This window comes from Bos mutus, chromosome 2 (assembly GCF_027580195.1).
Source record: "Bos mutus isolate GX-2022 chromosome 2, NWIPB_WYAK_1.1, whole genome shotgun sequence".
NCBI classification, from domain to species: domain Eukaryota; kingdom Metazoa; phylum Chordata; class Mammalia; order Artiodactyla; family Bovidae; genus Bos; species Bos mutus.
The window spans coordinates 54,301,678-54,319,158 of NC_091618.1; positions in this window are offsets into that span (position 1 = coordinate 54,301,678).

Genomic DNA, 17,481 nt, shown 5'->3' on the forward strand with positions numbered 1-17,481 from the left:
TGTGAATATACTTTATTTATTTATTTTTTTCAGCTCTGTTTTTTTTTTTTTTTTCCCATCCAAATGCTCAATTTAATCTTTTTTTTTATTTAATTTTATTTTTAATTTTACAATATTGTATTGGTTTTGCCATATATCAAAATGAATCCGCCACAGGTTTACATGTGTTCCCCACCCTGAACACTCCTCCCTCCTCCCTCCCCATACCATCACTCTGGGTCGTCCCAGTGCACCAGTCCCAAGCATCCAGTATCGTGCATTGAACCTGGACTGGCAACTCGTTTCATATATGATATTATATATATTTCAATGTCATTCTCCCAAATCATCGCACCCTCTCCCTCTCCCACAGAGTCCAAAAGACCGTTCTATACATCAGTGTTTCTTTTGCTGTCTCATATACAGGGTTATTGTTACCATCTTTCTAAATTCCATGTATATGCATTAGTATACTGTATTGGTGTTTTTCTTTCTGGCTTACTTCACTCTGTATAATAGGCTCCAGTTTCATCCACATCATTAGAACTGATTTAAATGTATTTTTAATGGCTGAGTAATACTCCATTGTGTGTATGTACCACAGCTTTATTATCCATTCATCTGCTGATGGACATCTAGGTTGCTTCCATGTCCTGGATATTATAAATGCTGCTATGAACATTGGGGTACACGTGTCTCTTTCAATTCTGGTTTCCTTGGTGTGTATGCCCAGCAGTGGGATTGCTGAGTCATATGGAAGTTCTATTTCCAGTTCTTTAAGGAATCTCCACACTCTTCTCCATAGTGGCTGTACTAGTTTGCATTCCCACCAACAGCGTAAGAGGGTTCCCTTTTCTCCACACCCTCTCCAGCATTTATTGCTTGTAGGCTTTTGGATCCCAGCCATTCTGACTGGTGTGAAATGGTACCTCATAGTGGTTTTGATTTGCATTTCTCTGATAATGAGTGATGTTGAGCAACTTTGCATGTGTTTGTTAGCCATCTGTATATCTTCTTTGGAGAAATGTCTATTTAGTTCTTTGGCCCATTTTTTGATTGGGTCGTTTATTTTTCTGGAATTGAGCTGTAGGAGTTGCTTGTGTATTTTTGAGATTAGTTGTTTGTCAGTTGCTTCATTTGCTATTATTTTCTCCCATTCTGAAGGCTGTCTTTTCACCTTGCTTATAGTTTCCTTTGTTGTGCAGAAGCTTTTAAGTTTAATTAGGTCCCATTTGTTTATTTTTGCTTTTATTTCCAATATTCTGGGAGGTGGATCATAGAGGATCCTGCTGTGATGTATGTCAGAGAGTGTTTTGCCTATGTTCTCCTCTGGGAGTTTTATAGTTTCTGGTCTTACATTTAGATCTTTAATCCATTTTGAGTTTATTTTTGTGTATGGTGTTAGAAAGTCCTCTAGTTTCATTCTTTTACAAGTGGTTGACCAGTTTTCCCAGCACCACTTGTTAAAGAGATTGTCTTTAATCCATTGTATATTATTGCCTCCTTTGTCAAAGATAAGGTGTCCATACGTGTGTGGATTTATTTTGGGCTTTCTATTTTGTTCCATTGATCTCTATTTCTGTCTTTGTGCCAGTACCATACTGTCTTGATGACTGTGGCTTTGTAGTAGAGCCTGAAGTCAGGCAGGTTGATTCCTCCAGTTCCATTCTTCTTTCTCAAGATAGCTTTGGCTATTTGAGGTTTTTTGTATTTCCATACAAATTGTGAAATTATTTGTTCTAGCTCTGTGAAGAATACTGTTGGTAGTTTGATAGGGATTGCATTGAATCTATACATTGCTTTGGGTAGTATACTCATTTTCACTATATTGATTCTTCAAATCCATGAACATGGTATATTTCTCCATCTATTAGTGTCCTCTTTGATTTCTTTCACCAGTGTTTTATAGTTTTCTATATATAGGTCTTTAGTTTCTTTAGGTAGATATATTCGTAAGTATTTTATTCTTTCCGTTGCAATGGTGAATGGAATTGTTTCCTTAATTTCTCTTTCTGTTTTCTCATTATTAGTGTGTGGGAATGTAAGGGATTTTTGTGTGTTGATTTTATATCCTGCAACTTTACTATAATCATTGATTAGTTCTAGTAATTTTCTGGTGGAGTCTTTAGAGTTTTCTATGTAGAGGATCATGTCATCTGCAAACAGTGAGAGTTTCACTTCTTCTCCAATCTGGATTCCTTTTATTTCTTTTTCTGCTCTGATTGCTGTGGCCAAAACTTCCAAAACTATGTTGAATAGTAATGCTGAAAGTGGGCACCCTTGTCTTGCTCCTGACTTTAGAGGAAATGCTTTCAATTTTTCACCATTGAGGATAATATTTGCTGTGGGTTTGTCATATATAGCTTTTATTATGTTGAGGTATGTTCCTTCTCTTCCTGCTTTCTGGAGAGTTTTTATCATAAATGGATGTTGAATTTTGTCAAAGGCTTTCTCTGCATCTATTGAGATAATCATATGGTTTTTCTTTTTCAATTTGTTAATGTGGTGTAATACATTGATTGATTTGTGGATATTGAAGAATCCTTGCATCCCTAGGATAAAGCCCACTTGGTCATGGTGTATGATCTTTGTAATATGTTGTTGGATTTTGATTGCTAGAATTTTGTTAAGGATTCTTGCATCTATGTTCATCAGTGATATTGACCTGTAGTTTTCTTTTTTTGTGGCATCTTTGTCAGGTTTTGGTATTAGGGTGATGGTGGCCTCATAGAACGAGTTTGGAAGTTTACCTTCCTCTGCAATTTTCTGGAAGAGTTTGAGTAGGATAGGTGCTAGTTCTTCTCTAAATTTTTGGTAGAATTCAGCTGTGAAGCCGTCTGGACCTGGGCTTTTGTTTGCTGGAAGATTTTTGATTATAGTTTCAATTTCTATGCTTGTGATGGGTCTGTTAAGATTTTCTATTTCTTCCTGGTCCAGTTTTGGACAGTTGTACTTTTCTAAGAATTTGTCCATTTCTTCCACGTTGTCCATTTTATTGGCACATAATTGCTGATAATAGTCTCTTATGATCCTTTGTATTTCTGTGTTTTCTCTTGTGATCTCTCCATTTTCATTTCTATTTTTATTGATTTGATTTTTCTCCCTTTGTTTCTTGATGAGTCTGGCTAATGGTTTGTCAATTTTATTTATCCTTTCAAAGAATCAGCTTTTGGCTTTGTTGACTTTTGCTATGGTCTCTTTTGTTTCTTTTGGATTTATTTCTGCCCTAATTTTTAAGATTTCTTTCCTTCTACTAACCCTGGAGTTCTTCATTTCTTCCTTTTCTAGTTGCTTTAGGTGTAGAGTTAGGTTATTTATTTGACTTTTTTCTTGTTTCTTGAGGTATGCCTGTATTGCTATGAACTTTCCCCTTAGGACTGCTTTTACAGTGTCCCACAGGTTTTGGGTTGTTGTGTTTTCATTTTCATCATTTCTATGCAAATTTTGATTTCTTTTTTGATTTCTTCTGTGATTTGTTTGTTATTCAGCAGCGTGTTGTTCAGCTTCCATATATTGGAATTTTTAATAGTTTTCCTCCTGTAATTGAGATCTAATCTTACTGCATTGTGGTCAGAAAAGATGCTTGGAATGATTTCAATTTTTTTGAATTTACCAAGGCTAAATTTATGGCCCAGGATGTGATCTATCCTGGAGAAGGTTCCATGTGCGCTTGAGAAAAAGGTGAAATTCATTGTTTTGGGATGAAATGTCCTATAGGTATCAATTAGGTCTAACTGTTCTATTGTATCATTTAAAGTTTGTGTTTCCTTGTTAATTTTCTGTTTAGTTGATCTATCCATAGGTGTGAGTGGGGTATTAAGGTCTCCCACTATTATTGTTTTATTGTTAATTTCTCCTTTCGTACTTGATAGCATTTGCCTTACACATTGCAGTGCTCCCGTGTTGGGTGCATATATATTTATAATTGTTATATGTTCTTCTTGGATTGATCCTTTGATCATTATGTAGTGACCATCTTTGTCTCTTTTCACAGCCTTTGTTTTAAAGTCTATTTTATCTGATCTGAGTATTGCTACTCCTGCTTTCTTTTGGTCCCTATTTGCATGGAAAATCTTCTTCCAGCCCTTCACTTTCAGTCTGTATGTGTCCCCCATTTTGAGGTGGGTCTCTTGTAGGCAGCATATGTAGGGGTCTTGTTTTTGTATCCATTCAGCCAGTCTTTGTCTTTTGGTTGGGGCATTCAACCCATTTACGTTTAAGGTAATTATTGATAAGTATGATCCCATTGCCATTTACTTTATTGTTTTGGGTTCGAATTTATACACCACTTTTGCATTTCCTGTCTAGAGAATATCCTTTAGCATTTGATGAAAAACTGGTTTGGTGGTGCTGAATTCTCTCAGCTTTTGCTTGTCTGAAAAGCTTTTGATTTCTCCTTCATATTTGAATGAGATCCTTGCTGGGTACAATAATCTGGGCTGTAGGTTATTTTCTTTCATCACTTTAAGTATGTCTTGCCATTCCCTCCTGGCTTGAAGAGTTTCTATTGAAAGATCAGCTGTTATCCTTATGGGAATTCCCTTGTGTGTTATTTGTTGTTTTTCCCTTGCTGCTTTTAATGTTTGTTCTTTGTGTTTGGTCTTTGTTAATTTGATTAATATGTGTCTTGGGGGTGTTTCGCCTTGGGTTTATCCTGTTTGGGACTCTCTGGGTTTCTTGGACTTGAGTGATTATTTCCTTCCCCATTTTAGGGAAGTTTTCAACTATTATCTCCTCAAGTATTTTCTCATGGTCTTTCTTTTTGTCTTCTTCTGGGACCCCTATGATTCGAATGTTGTAGCGTTTAATATTGTCCTGGAGGTCTCTGAGATTGTCCTTATTTCTTTTAATTTGTTTTTATTTTTTCCTCTCTGATTCATTTATTTCTACCATTCTATCTTCTAATTCACTAATCCTATCTTCTGCCTCTGTTATTCTACTATTTTTTGCCTCCAGAGTGTTTCTGATCTCATTTATTGCATTATTCATTATATATTGACTCTTTTTTATTTCTTCTAGGTCCTTGTTAAACCTTTCTTGCATCTTCTCAATCCTTGTCTCCAGGCTATTTATCTGTGATTCCATTTTGATTTCAAGATTTTGGATCAATTTCACTATCATTATTCAGAATTCTTTATCAGGGAGATTCCCTATCTCTTCCTCTTTTGTTTGGTTTGGTGGACATTTATCCTGTTCCTTTACCTGCTTGGTATTCCTCTGTCTCTTCATCTTGTTTAAATTGCTGAGTTTGGGGTATCCTTTCTGTATTCTGGCAGTTTGTGGAGTTTTCTTTATTGTGGTGTTTCCTCACTGTGTGTGGGTTTGTACAAGTGGCTTGTCAAGGTTTCTTGGTTAGGGAAGCTGTGTCGGTGTTCTGGTGGGTGGAGCTGCATTTCTTCTCTCTGGAGTGCAATGAAGTGTCCAGTAATGAGTTATGAGATGTCTATGGTTTTGGGGTGGCTGGGCAGCCTGTATCTTGGAGCTCAGGGCTATGTTCCTGTGTTGCTGGAGAATTTGCTTGGTATGTCTTGCCCTGGAACTTGTTGGCCCTTGTGTGGTGCTTGGTTTCAGTGTAGGTATGGAGACGTTTGATGAGCTCCTGTCAATTAATGTTCCTTGGAGTCAGGAGTTCCCTGGAGTCAGGGTTTGGACTTAAGCCTCCTGCTTCCAGTTATCGGTCTTATTTTTACAGTAGTTTCAAAACTTCTCCTTCTATACAGCACCATTGATAAAACACCTAGGTTAAAGATGAAAAGTTTCTCCACTGTGAGGGTCACCCAGAGAGGTTCACAGCGTTACATGGAGAAGAGAAGAGGGAGGAAGGAGTTAGAGGTGACCCGAATGAGATGAGGTAGAATCAATAGAGGAGAGAGGGGGCTAGCCAGTATTCACTTCCTTATGTGCACTCCACAACTGGACTGCTCAGAGATGTTCACGGAGTTATACAGAGGAGAGAAGAAGGAGGAAGGAGACAGAGGTGGCCAGGAGGATAAAAGGGGGGAATGAAAAGGAGGGAGACAGATCCAGCCAGTAATCAGTTCCCTAAGTGTTCTCCACCGTCTGGAACACACAGAAATTCAGAGTTGGGTAGAGTAGAGAGGGGTTAGGGAGGAGACACAGGCGACCTGGTGGAGAAAAAGGAGAGTCCAAAGTGGGAGAGTAATCCTGCTCCCTAGTAAAAATATGGGTTCTGAAGATTGGGTTCTTAAAGGTACAAAATTGGTAACAAATACATAAAAGCAAAAATTAAAAATCTAGAGTAGAGTTTGGAATTTCAAAAATACAATGTTATAGAAAAGAAGGAGGAAAAGAAAGAGAGAAAAAGAAAAAAAAAAGTCACAAAAATTATAAAGAAAATATAGGTACATAATTGATAACAAATACCAAAAAGCAAAAGTTAAAAATCTAGAGTAGAGTTTGGAATTTCAAAAATACAATGTTAAAGAAAAGAAGAAGAAAAAGAAAGAGAAAAACAAACAAACAAAAACAAAGTCATAAAAATTATAAAGAAAATATAGGTACAAAATTGATAACAAATATCAAAAAGCATAAATTAAAAATCCAGAGTAGAGTTTGGAATTTCAGATATACAATGTTATATAAAAGAAGAAGAGAAAGAAAGAGAGGGTAAAAAAGTCACAAAATTATGAATATATATATATAGTTACAAAATTGATAACAAATACCAAAAAGCTAAAATTAAAAATCTAGAGTAGAGTTTGGAATTTCAAAATACAATGTTAAAGAAAAGAAAGAAGAAAAAAAAAAAAAACAGGTCACAAAAATTATAAAAAATGTATATATGAAGTTTGCTTTTTTAAACAAAAATAGGGTCTTTTTTTTTTTTGGCAAGTAATAGTAGGTTATAAAAGTGAAAATTAAAGGAGTAATAGACGACTTAAAATTAAAAAAAAAAAAAGAAAGAATGATCATAAAAATAGTAAAAATATATCTAGGACTTTCTCTGGTTTTGTTGTGGGTATTGTGGGGTCAGTTCATTTTCCGCTAGTTCCATAGGCCCCTTCCTATGTAGTTCGTACTAACCACAGGGTTTTAATCTATTGCCTGTAGCTTCCAAGGTGGTTCCCTCTGTTATAGCTTCTTCTGTTTGCTGGTCTCTTCAGTGTCTGATTTCCACCCTGACACAAAGGGAACGGTGGTGGACACTTTTTTTTTTTTTTTTTTTTTAGGCTCACTTGTTCAGTCGTGCTGTGGGGAGGGAGGGACGCTGCAAACAAATAACACTGGCGTGTGCTCACAGTGCCTCAGCCACACTGGGCCTGCCGCTGCTCACCGCGTGTGTAGCCTCCTTGCCCACACTGCTCAGGCTCCAGGTTGCTCCGCCAGGAACCATCCATGGCGGGCCCTGGGCTGCTTGCACCTCCCAGGTCTAAGCCTCTCAGGTTCAGGCACTCGGGTAGTCCTCAGAGGCGCAGACTCGGTTGGGCCTGGGTTTTGTGCCCTTCCCAGGTCCGAGCAGCTCAGGTGATGACGTGTTTGGCAAGCGCGGTTGCTGCGATTTATCACCTCCCCGCCGCTCAGTTATCTAGGTGTACAACTGGCGCACCTTCTCAGGCGAATTTTGACCATCCAGACCCCCAAGAAGTTTTAGTTAGCAAAGAAGCCTGCTTACAGTTTTGTAGATAATGTCTCTCTGGGGCTGCGATTGCCCCCTTCCAGCTCTGGCTGCAGGTCACTGGAGGGGACCGTCGGCAGCCGGCTATCTCTGTTCAGTCCTTTGTTCCATGCACGGGCCTGGCGGTGTCTTAGGTTAGGGCTGGCTTTTCGCGTGGTAGATATCCCACAGTCTGGTTTGCTAGCCCAAATTATTTCACTCAGATAGCGCTCGGGATATTCAGGCCAGATCCTTACTCTAAGCGATGCAGCCCGCGCCGCACCTCCTTGCCCAGCCCCGCTTGCTAGTGGCGTGTGCAGGCATCTGCACTGCTTCTCCACTGGGGGAGTTACCGTAGGGCTTGTAATCTGAGGGTTTTAATTGTTTATTTATTTTTCCTCCCTGTTATGTTGCCCTCTGTGCTTCCAAGGCTTGGCACAGATTCTGCAGTGAGAAGGTTTCCTGGTGTTTGGAAACTTCTCTCTTTTTAAGACTCCCTTCCCAGGATGGAGCTCCGTCCCTCCCTCTTTTGTCTCTCTTTTTTTTTTTTTTGTCTTTTATATATTTTCCTACCTCCTTTCGAAGACAATGGGTTGCTTTTCTGGGTGCCTGATGTCCTCTGCTGGCATTCAGAAGTTGTTTTGTGGAATTTACTCAAAGTTTAAATGTTCTTTTGATGAATTTGTGGGGGAGAAAGTGTTCTCCCCGTCCTATTCCTCTGCCATCTTAGCTCCTCCGTGAATATACTTTAAAAAACTGGAAACAGAACTGCCATACGAGTCAGCAATCCCACTGCTGGGCATACACACCAAGGAAATCAGAATTGGAAGAGACAGGTGTGCTCCAATGTTCATCTCAGCATTGTTTACAATAGCTAGGATATGGAAGCAACCTAGAAGTCCATAGGCAGACTACTATGATATTGTAAATAATTAGCCTCCAATTAAAATCAATCAATTAATTTTTTTTTTAAGAAAAGACCCTGATGTAGGGAAAGACTGAAGGCAGGAGGAAGAGGGGATGACAGAGGACAAGATGGTTGGATGGTTTCACTGATTCAATGGAAATAAGTTTGAGCAAGCTCCAGGGATGGTGAAGGACAGGGAAGCCTCGCGTGCTGTAGTCCATGGGGTCACAAACATTTGGACATAAGAGTGACTGAACACCAACAACAATAAAGTAAAGATTATTAATGGAAAGGGAAAACAAAGTCATTTTGAATATTGCAATAAATAAATTTATGTTAAGTAGCTCAGTGTAAACTAATAAAACAGATGATGTTTGTTCAAATAATTGCCAAAATTTAGAACTTTATTAAATTATAAGATCAAAAAGATCTGATTGCAAGGATGATAGTACATGGGGTGAAAAACTGAATGGACTAGCTGAAAACAAGCAAAAAACTTAAAAATGGCCAAAGTAGTCTTGAAAGCATACTATTATTGTCAGTTGTCATTTCAACATGGCTATAATTGTGCATATTTAAAGTCTGTTATCCATTTGATGGAATATACAAAAGGTAATAATAAAATATTTTCAAAATAAAATCTATTCAAAACAAGAGATCTCAATGTACATCTCAATGTGATGCAGTCATCATTTTTAGATCAAATGTGTTTGTTACATAGTTAGTAATATCAATTTCACTCACACACACACACATTTCAGCCTAGATCATAATTAGATATAAATAACTTTAGATGTAATGTCACCTGTTTTTAACACTCCTACTCCTGTATAATATAGTACTTTTCATGTTGTCTTGACCTAGTTTTGTGGTTTTTGACTAGGTACCAATCAGTTCCCCTTCTTAAACAGCTAATTAACTACTTTCTTTTTATGCTCTGACACTGGGGGCAACTATATGTCTGCCCTTGTCATCCTCGGCCCAGTTATCACAAAATTAAGGACAGCCCTTATACTCCAGAGCCCAGGAAATTATTCAAATTAGCCAATCCACAGGGAGTCCTCAACATCTAGCTAAACTTATCCCATTTGTTATTTATAAGCTCCCTGTTACAGCTCCACATACTTGTTATTGATAGCAAAACAGTACTCAGAAAAATTTGGGCATATAGTCTCTGCAAATAATCACATGCTGATAGATTTAACACAATATCTCATTAAAATTTATAATTAAAATTATATTCATTTCAATCAATAATTAAAACTTTTTAAGATTTTTGGCAATGTGTTTCTGCATTCATTTTTAGAAAGGATAAAGTATATAATAGCTTATGATATTCAAAATACTAAGCTAGTTTCAAGTATAGAATCCCATATAGAACATGAAAGACAAAAATCTATTAAATGAGCCAGAATATAAAGTCAAAGTTTCTTAAGCTCTTACAAACTGTGTGGTTCCCCTCTCAACTGGAAGTGACTAACTCTGGGTGTCATGGCATCCTGCTGACAGTTTAGCTCTTATATGATAGTAGTGATTAAACATTATCCATACATTTTTTTCATTTCATCAAATTGAATAAAAATTTTCAAGGCAAATAAAAGATTCATTTGTCACAAATGTTCATAGAGCTGTCCTCAAATGATATAATGAGATTAGATTCCTTCAAACTGAAATTGCAAAGAATGGATTCAATATCTCAATACAATCTGTCAAAAATGAAAATTAACATCTTTTTCCTCCTTCAAATAATGATAGGAAAAATGGTCTATAGCCATCCTCTTGCCCAATTTTCTCTTCCAGACATGCACATAATAATAATCATAAAACAACTTTCCTGTTTTAGAACTTAATTCTTTCCTACTGTGAGGTAAAGTAAAGCAAAGAAAGGAACCTCCTACCCTTTTATATGATTTCATAAGATTTTATTTTTTCAAATAAATAAAATAATAAGAATTATTTAAAATCCAAAGCATAAGTTGATAAGATTACAAATAAAAATTGTGTACAAATAAATGACCCTTTCCAGTCTTTCAGACTGATAAATGATTGAAATTTTCCTTTGCAATTTCTTGAGAAATAAATTTAAGGAGTCAACATCATCATTCTAGGTTGAATACAATTCTACTTGCTGTAAGACAAAAATAGTGCTGAGAAAAGCCACCTTAAGCCTAAATGCTACTTAGAATTGATGCATTCATTCTATACCACAATTCACTGAATGCCTATTACATATTCCATGTGCTGTGCTAAGCATTGCTTCATGATACAGCCAAGGAATAAAAAATGCATGGTCTAACGATTAATTGGACTTCCCTGGTGGTTCAGAAAATAAAAAATCTGCCTGCAATGCAGGAGACTTGGGAAAAATCCCTGGGTTGGGAAGATCCCCAGGAGGAGGGCATGGCAACCCACTCCAGTATTCTTGCCTGCAGAATCCCCATGGACAGGAGCCTAGAGGACTATAGTCCACAGGATCACAAAGAGTCAGACACACTGACTGAGTTACTGGGCCCAGCACAAATGCTAATTAATTCAACAAAAATTTATTTAACCAGGCACTTTTTGGCAGAACAAAGTAAACAAAACTTTGTGTATTTTAAATTTTAGTGGAGGAGGGGAAGATAGAGAAAAACTACATGTTATGGAATGATAAACACTACGAAGAAAATTGAAGCAAAGTAATGAATCTGAGTTCCTTTGTTTCTTCACTATTTTAACAGTTATTAAACTTATTTAATTTATATGCAGAGTACATCATGAGAAACGCTGGGCTGGAAGAAGCACAAGCTGGAATCAAGATTTCTTGGAGAAATATCAATAACCTCAGATATGCAGATGACACCACCCTTATGGCAGAAAGTGAAGAGGAACTAAAAAGCCTCTTGATGAAAGTGAAAGTGGAGAGGGACAAAGTTGGCTTAAAGCTCAACATTCAGAAAACGAAGATCATGGCATCCGGTCCCATCACTTCATGGGAAATAGATGGGGAAACAGTGGAAATACTATCAGACTTGATTTTTGGGGGCTCCAAAATCACTGCAGATGGTGATTGCAGCCATGGAATTAAAAGACGCTTATTCCTTGGAAGGAAAGTTATGACCAACCTAGATAGCATATTAAAAAGCAGAGACATTACTTTGTCAACAAAGATCTGTCTAATCAAGGCTTTGGTTTTTCCAGTGGTCATGTATGGATGTGAGAGTTGGACTGTGAAGAAAGCTAAGGGCCAAAGAATTGATGCTTTTGAAGTGTGGTGTTGGAGAAGACTCTTGAGAGTCCCTTGGAGTACAAGGAGATCCAACCAGTCCATTCTAAAGGAGATCAGTCCTGGGTGTTCATTGGAAGGAATGATGCTAAAGCTGAAACTCCAATACTTTGGCCGCCTCATGTGAAGAGTTGACTCATTGGAAAAGACCCTGATGCTGTGAGGGATTGGGGACAGGAGGAGAAGGGAACGACAGAGGATGAGATGGCTGGATGGCATCACCAACTCAATGGACATGAGTTTGGGTAAGCTCTGGGAGTTGGTGATGGACAGGGAGGCCTGGTGTGCTGCGATTCATGGGATCTTAAAGAGTTGGATACGACTAAGTGAGTGAACTGAACTGAACTGAAACATGTACTATAAACCAGGTTACTTTTTAGGCAAGTGACGCCCATCAGTTAAAAATAAAAAGAGCAAAATGCAAAATCCCTCATTAAATTATGTTGTAAAGACCAAAATCAATAATGATAGATAAGCAAATAATCAGATCAGATAATACATGACATCAAAAGGTGAAATGTATTATGGTAGGTTCCTCAGATGCAACACAAAAGGAGGAAAGAAGTTGACCTGGTTAACAAATGGTGGTGGTGTAGTCTCTAAGTTGTGTCCAACTCTTTCGACCCCCATGGACTGCAGCCTGCCAGGCTCCTCCAAGAATCCTCAAGAATCCTTAGGATTCTTCCAAGGCAAGAATACTGGAGTGGGTTGCCATTTCCTTCTCCAGAAGATTAACAAATGAGACAGCCCAAAAACATCCTGGTGCAAGCTGAAAATAGACCTCTGCCACATTTCAGCTTCACTCAATTTTGGCCCTAGAGTCAGTATCAATTCCTCTCAATGGTCCGAGTTGTGAGAAATGAACCAAATCATTCATTTCTCATGAAAGGAAAGGTAGCAAGAGGTAAAGATATATATTGAGTCCTCAATTGTGCTAGTGATCTAGCCCATTGGTCATGGGTCTCATATAAAAAAAAGGCTGATAAATCAGGGGTAAGAAGTTCTGGGAAGAAGTATGTGGATGATCCCATGGGAATGGGCACTAAGAAAGTAAATATGTATAATGTTAATTTCCATCAAAGAGAACCATGGATGATCTCTTAAACAAGGTAGACAGGATTATTCAAGTGCTTACACAATGGGCCCAAGACCTGAGTGGCATAGTGGAAGTGAATAAGGCTATGTATGGCTCTAACAAGATGAGTTTGTCCTCACTGAGACTGATCTACTACTGCTGTATGCCAAGATTATTGCAGAATCTTCCACCTAGCACCATTTCTTGGAAAGTTTAACCAGTCACTTGGTAACAGGTCAGTTAAATATGACCCCTTCTACCATGGAGAAAACAGTGATTATACCTTTTCAGGTGCAGAAAAAGAAATATTGCACACTTGATATCCACAGTGCACCTATCAACACAACCATCTAAGGACTTAGAAAATGTCATTGCCTCAGATCAAAGTACCCAATTTATCACAAAACAGGCATGATGATGAACTAATGACCATAAGATTAACAGGTCTTACTAAGTACATTATATTAAATGATGGGATGAAGGCTTCACTTAGGAGCCAGCTCAGATACAAGATCCAAAGTTAATTCCCCCAGTATACAGTATGTGTACTGAATCAACAATGGACTATTGGGTCCAAAAAGCAAGAAGGAAAAGTAGGATTGCCTTTTCACTATTATTCTCACTTTAAAAGTTACTCACTTTTAAAATTTGTGCTTCCCATCCCATCTTAGACTTTGTCAACTTAGAAGTTCTACTTCCCAAGAGGAGAAAGTGAGCTCGACTACGTTGAGCTAATTCTGGTGAAACTGGAATATAATGGTGGGCATAGTCTATCTTGATAATTATTAATAGATATAGCTGATATTATACAATAAGATCAAGATGACTCTAACATTACCTCCCTTGTTATGTCTGGAACTCAGTGATTTATTGGAATATCTCTTGACATTTTTTTAACCAATGATAATGAAAACTGAAAATGTCAATTATATAAAACACAATCCCATAAGACCAAAGCAATTTAGAAAGCACAACCTTTAAAGATCAAGGTCTGGGTCACCTTATTCAGAAAGAACCCACAATATAGCTGAAGGTGAACAGGTGGAGTTTCTTATAATAACACCTTTTAAAGTTTGTGTATTGGTTGGTCTGTTTGTTTAAGGATATAGCAACTAGCAATAAAAATTTTGAGATTAGGCTTTCATCATTATTCTCAGGGAAGAATTAAAAATGAGCATTGAATATCTTAGCAGAGTATAAGCAGATCTGAGTTGCACAAAGGATAAACTGTACCAAATTCAGACTATGCATTAGGCTCTCTCTTCTCCCTGGCCTTGTTTTCTTAGTGGAGTGACAGCTCATGCCTGGTAATGTTACCATTCTGTGTTCACCTCCAAAAGGCTGAGGAGCTCATTGGATATGCACTATCAGTGCCTCACTTCTAACCTACACTGAAACCTAGATTAACCGAACCTAATCTTCTTTTTCTCCCACTGGGTTTCTTGTTGTTGTTGAAGTATAAGACTGAGGTTCCTCAGCAACCACTATACATTCAAGTAGGTTAATACTCACTGGGGTTAAGGAGGGAAACATGTTATACAGATAATAAAATTTTTCTCCCTGCACTACCCAGGACAAACAAGCTAGAGAATGAACCTCCCTGAAGACGTCTGACAAAACAGAGAAACTGTTTGCCCTGAAATCATAACCTGCTCAAAAATGCAATTCATTATATTTTATTTGCTTCCTTCACTGCCTCACTCTCACGCCACCTGCCTTGTGCATCTACAAAATTTGCATTACCAATAAAGTTTTTACCTCATGAATTATGTGTCAGGTCAGCTATTTAGGGAACACTGATCAAGATAACATATAACAATATATTTGTCCATATTTACCACCATTTGTTAGGTTCTCAGTCATATCCAACTCTACAATCCCATGTGCTAGAGCCCACCAGGCTCCTCTGCCCATGGAATACTCTAGGCCAGAATACTGGAGTGAGTAGACATTCCCTTCTCCAGAGGATCTTCCCAACTCAGAGACTGAACCTGAATCTCCTACATTGAGGTCAGGTTACCATCATATATGGAAGCCATAATTATGTTACTAATTACAAGAACACTAGAATGCACAAATCTAAAGAAAGCATAATGTCTATTTTTCTGTGCAGCATGAATTTTAATATAAAAAGGTGATTGCTCTTCAAACTTAAATTTACTAATATTTGCTTCCAAGTTTTCTTATTTATTTCTAAAATTGAATATCATGTTGTTAATGTTGACTCTCTTAAAAAAAAAAAAAAAATTTCTCAACTAGTTAAATGGTTCTACTTCATGTTTTACATGCATCATTATTTATGTGTATCACATGTTAATTTAAGGAGCTCTTAGAAATGTATTTCACAAAAAGTAAAATATTTGTCATCACTGTGAACGTTATTGCAAACACAGGTAAAAACCTAAGCATAACATTATTTCTTTCTGTGTTAATAATACAAAAGCACATTTTGGTGTAGCACTCATGGTAATAGAACTATTTTCACTAAGTTCCTAAATTAAGACACCATAGTTCAAAATTGCATCCTTAAACAGCTGTAGTTGTGAAAATACACAAATATTTTATTCTATATTTTACTCTGTATATTTTACTCACAGTAAACACAATAAAACAAAATAATTTTTATGACAAGCCTGATTCTTCTTTCTCTTCTCAGAAAGAAAAAAAAAAGTTTGAAATGACAGTATATGCCTTTTCTCCTTGCTGTTCATTAACAGTTGGATTTTTTTTACCATACAAATTTTTGAAGAACCAACTTTAAATATACTTAAGTGTAGTTTACTGATACTGAATTTATAATAAAGGCTTCTAATTTTTATTCACTTCTCAAAATTAATTGAATGTCTTCAATTAAAACATACGAATAAACTTTCAAAATATTTATCTTTTGAAGTTTATAAATTTATCAAATGAAAAATATTGAAAACATAGTTTACAAATAGGAACACATTAAAATCCCTATAAAGGTAAATGAAAAATCAAACAAATGAAATGAGTGTAAATGGAGAACAAAATTTATGCCTGAAATTTTGTAAAGTTTGCTTTGGACTATCTCCATCTATGGGAAAAATCCATTGACATTATATCAGAGTCAGATAACACTACTAGAATTGATTTAAAGTATTAAAATATGTACTAAATTAACTTGCTCCTCATGCTTTTATTAATCTCTGAATAACAAACATAAAGAAGTTTTTGTTGTTAATATTTATATATATATATATGATACTTTTATTTTTAGAAAGAATTATAGTTTAGAAAATAATTTCTGAATAGGGTTAGTTTTAGATTCAACAATATGGCAAAATTGATTTTTGCCACTTAACAAATATTTCAAAAAATATACACTTCTAGTTATTTTAATACCCTTTGTCATTCTTAAAGTATATATATTTGAACCTTGAATTGTATGGTCACCAGAATTCTAAAGAAGAAAAAATAATCATGTAAAAATATACATATAAATATAAGAAAAACTATCAAGTGATGATAAGTCCTTTCAAAGGAAAGGAAGAGAAAATTGACAAGAGCCTAGTCAGCTCTTGAATAAGTTTTTGTTTGTTTCATTCTGTGGCAGAAAGTATGGAAAGATTTTTAGGGGCAGAGTAACATGATCAAGTTTATGTTGAGAAATTTTCTTCTAGTTGCTATATGGAAAAGAAAGTGCAGAGATTAAAAAGAAGTGGGGAGAACAATTACACAAAAAGTGGTGAACATAAAACTATTAAAAATTAAGACAGGAAAACAACTTAGCAAGTTAGAATGTTCTCTACATACTAAACATTGTGCTCAATATTTAAATAAATTGAATACATTTAAAGTTTCAAATGTATATAAATTAGTCAAGCATACATGAAGTTAGTGCACAAATACACAGTTAAAAATAGGCACTACCAAAAATTTCAAAAATACTCTTACAAGGATGAAGACTCAGTTCAAAAATTATTGAAATGATATTATCTCAATATGCATATACAGATATGAATAAAAGTGGTTATATTCAACAATACATAAGCAAAAGACTATTATAATAAGTTACATTATCTGAATTAATGAATGACTCACCTCACTTGATAAGGTCACATTGAGTCCCAATGTATCTCAGTCTAATTGTATCATAGAGTTCTATGAATTAATTCATTAATAATTAATTCTGTATATTTTAACAAGAAATGAAAATTGCAAATAACTCGAGGCATGTTTTTAGTGGGAATCAGAAATCAAGAAGAAAAACACCTGCAGATTTAGTATATGCTAAATTTCATTTTTAAAAATGTTTTCCAGTGATTCATCATATATGTATTTAACAGTGGATAAGATATTTAAATGTTTCAGTGATATAAATCCACACATTTTATTCTCCAGTTAAGGTTACTCAAATTTCTTGTTTCATAGAGATAGTGATTAATAAAATTAAATATGAAATGACCACATGTATAAGATCTATGAGGTCCTAACTTGCTGAGTATATACATTTGCTTAATATATTACTCTCTACCTATGTGAGATGAATATAGATAGTTCCTTAAAAGGAAAATAGCTTGCCTTGAAAATAAATTTATGTGCAATTTCTTCAAATCATTCTTGGAGATAGACCCTGGAAGCAAAACATATTACAATGCCAAATGTGTTTCTCAAGA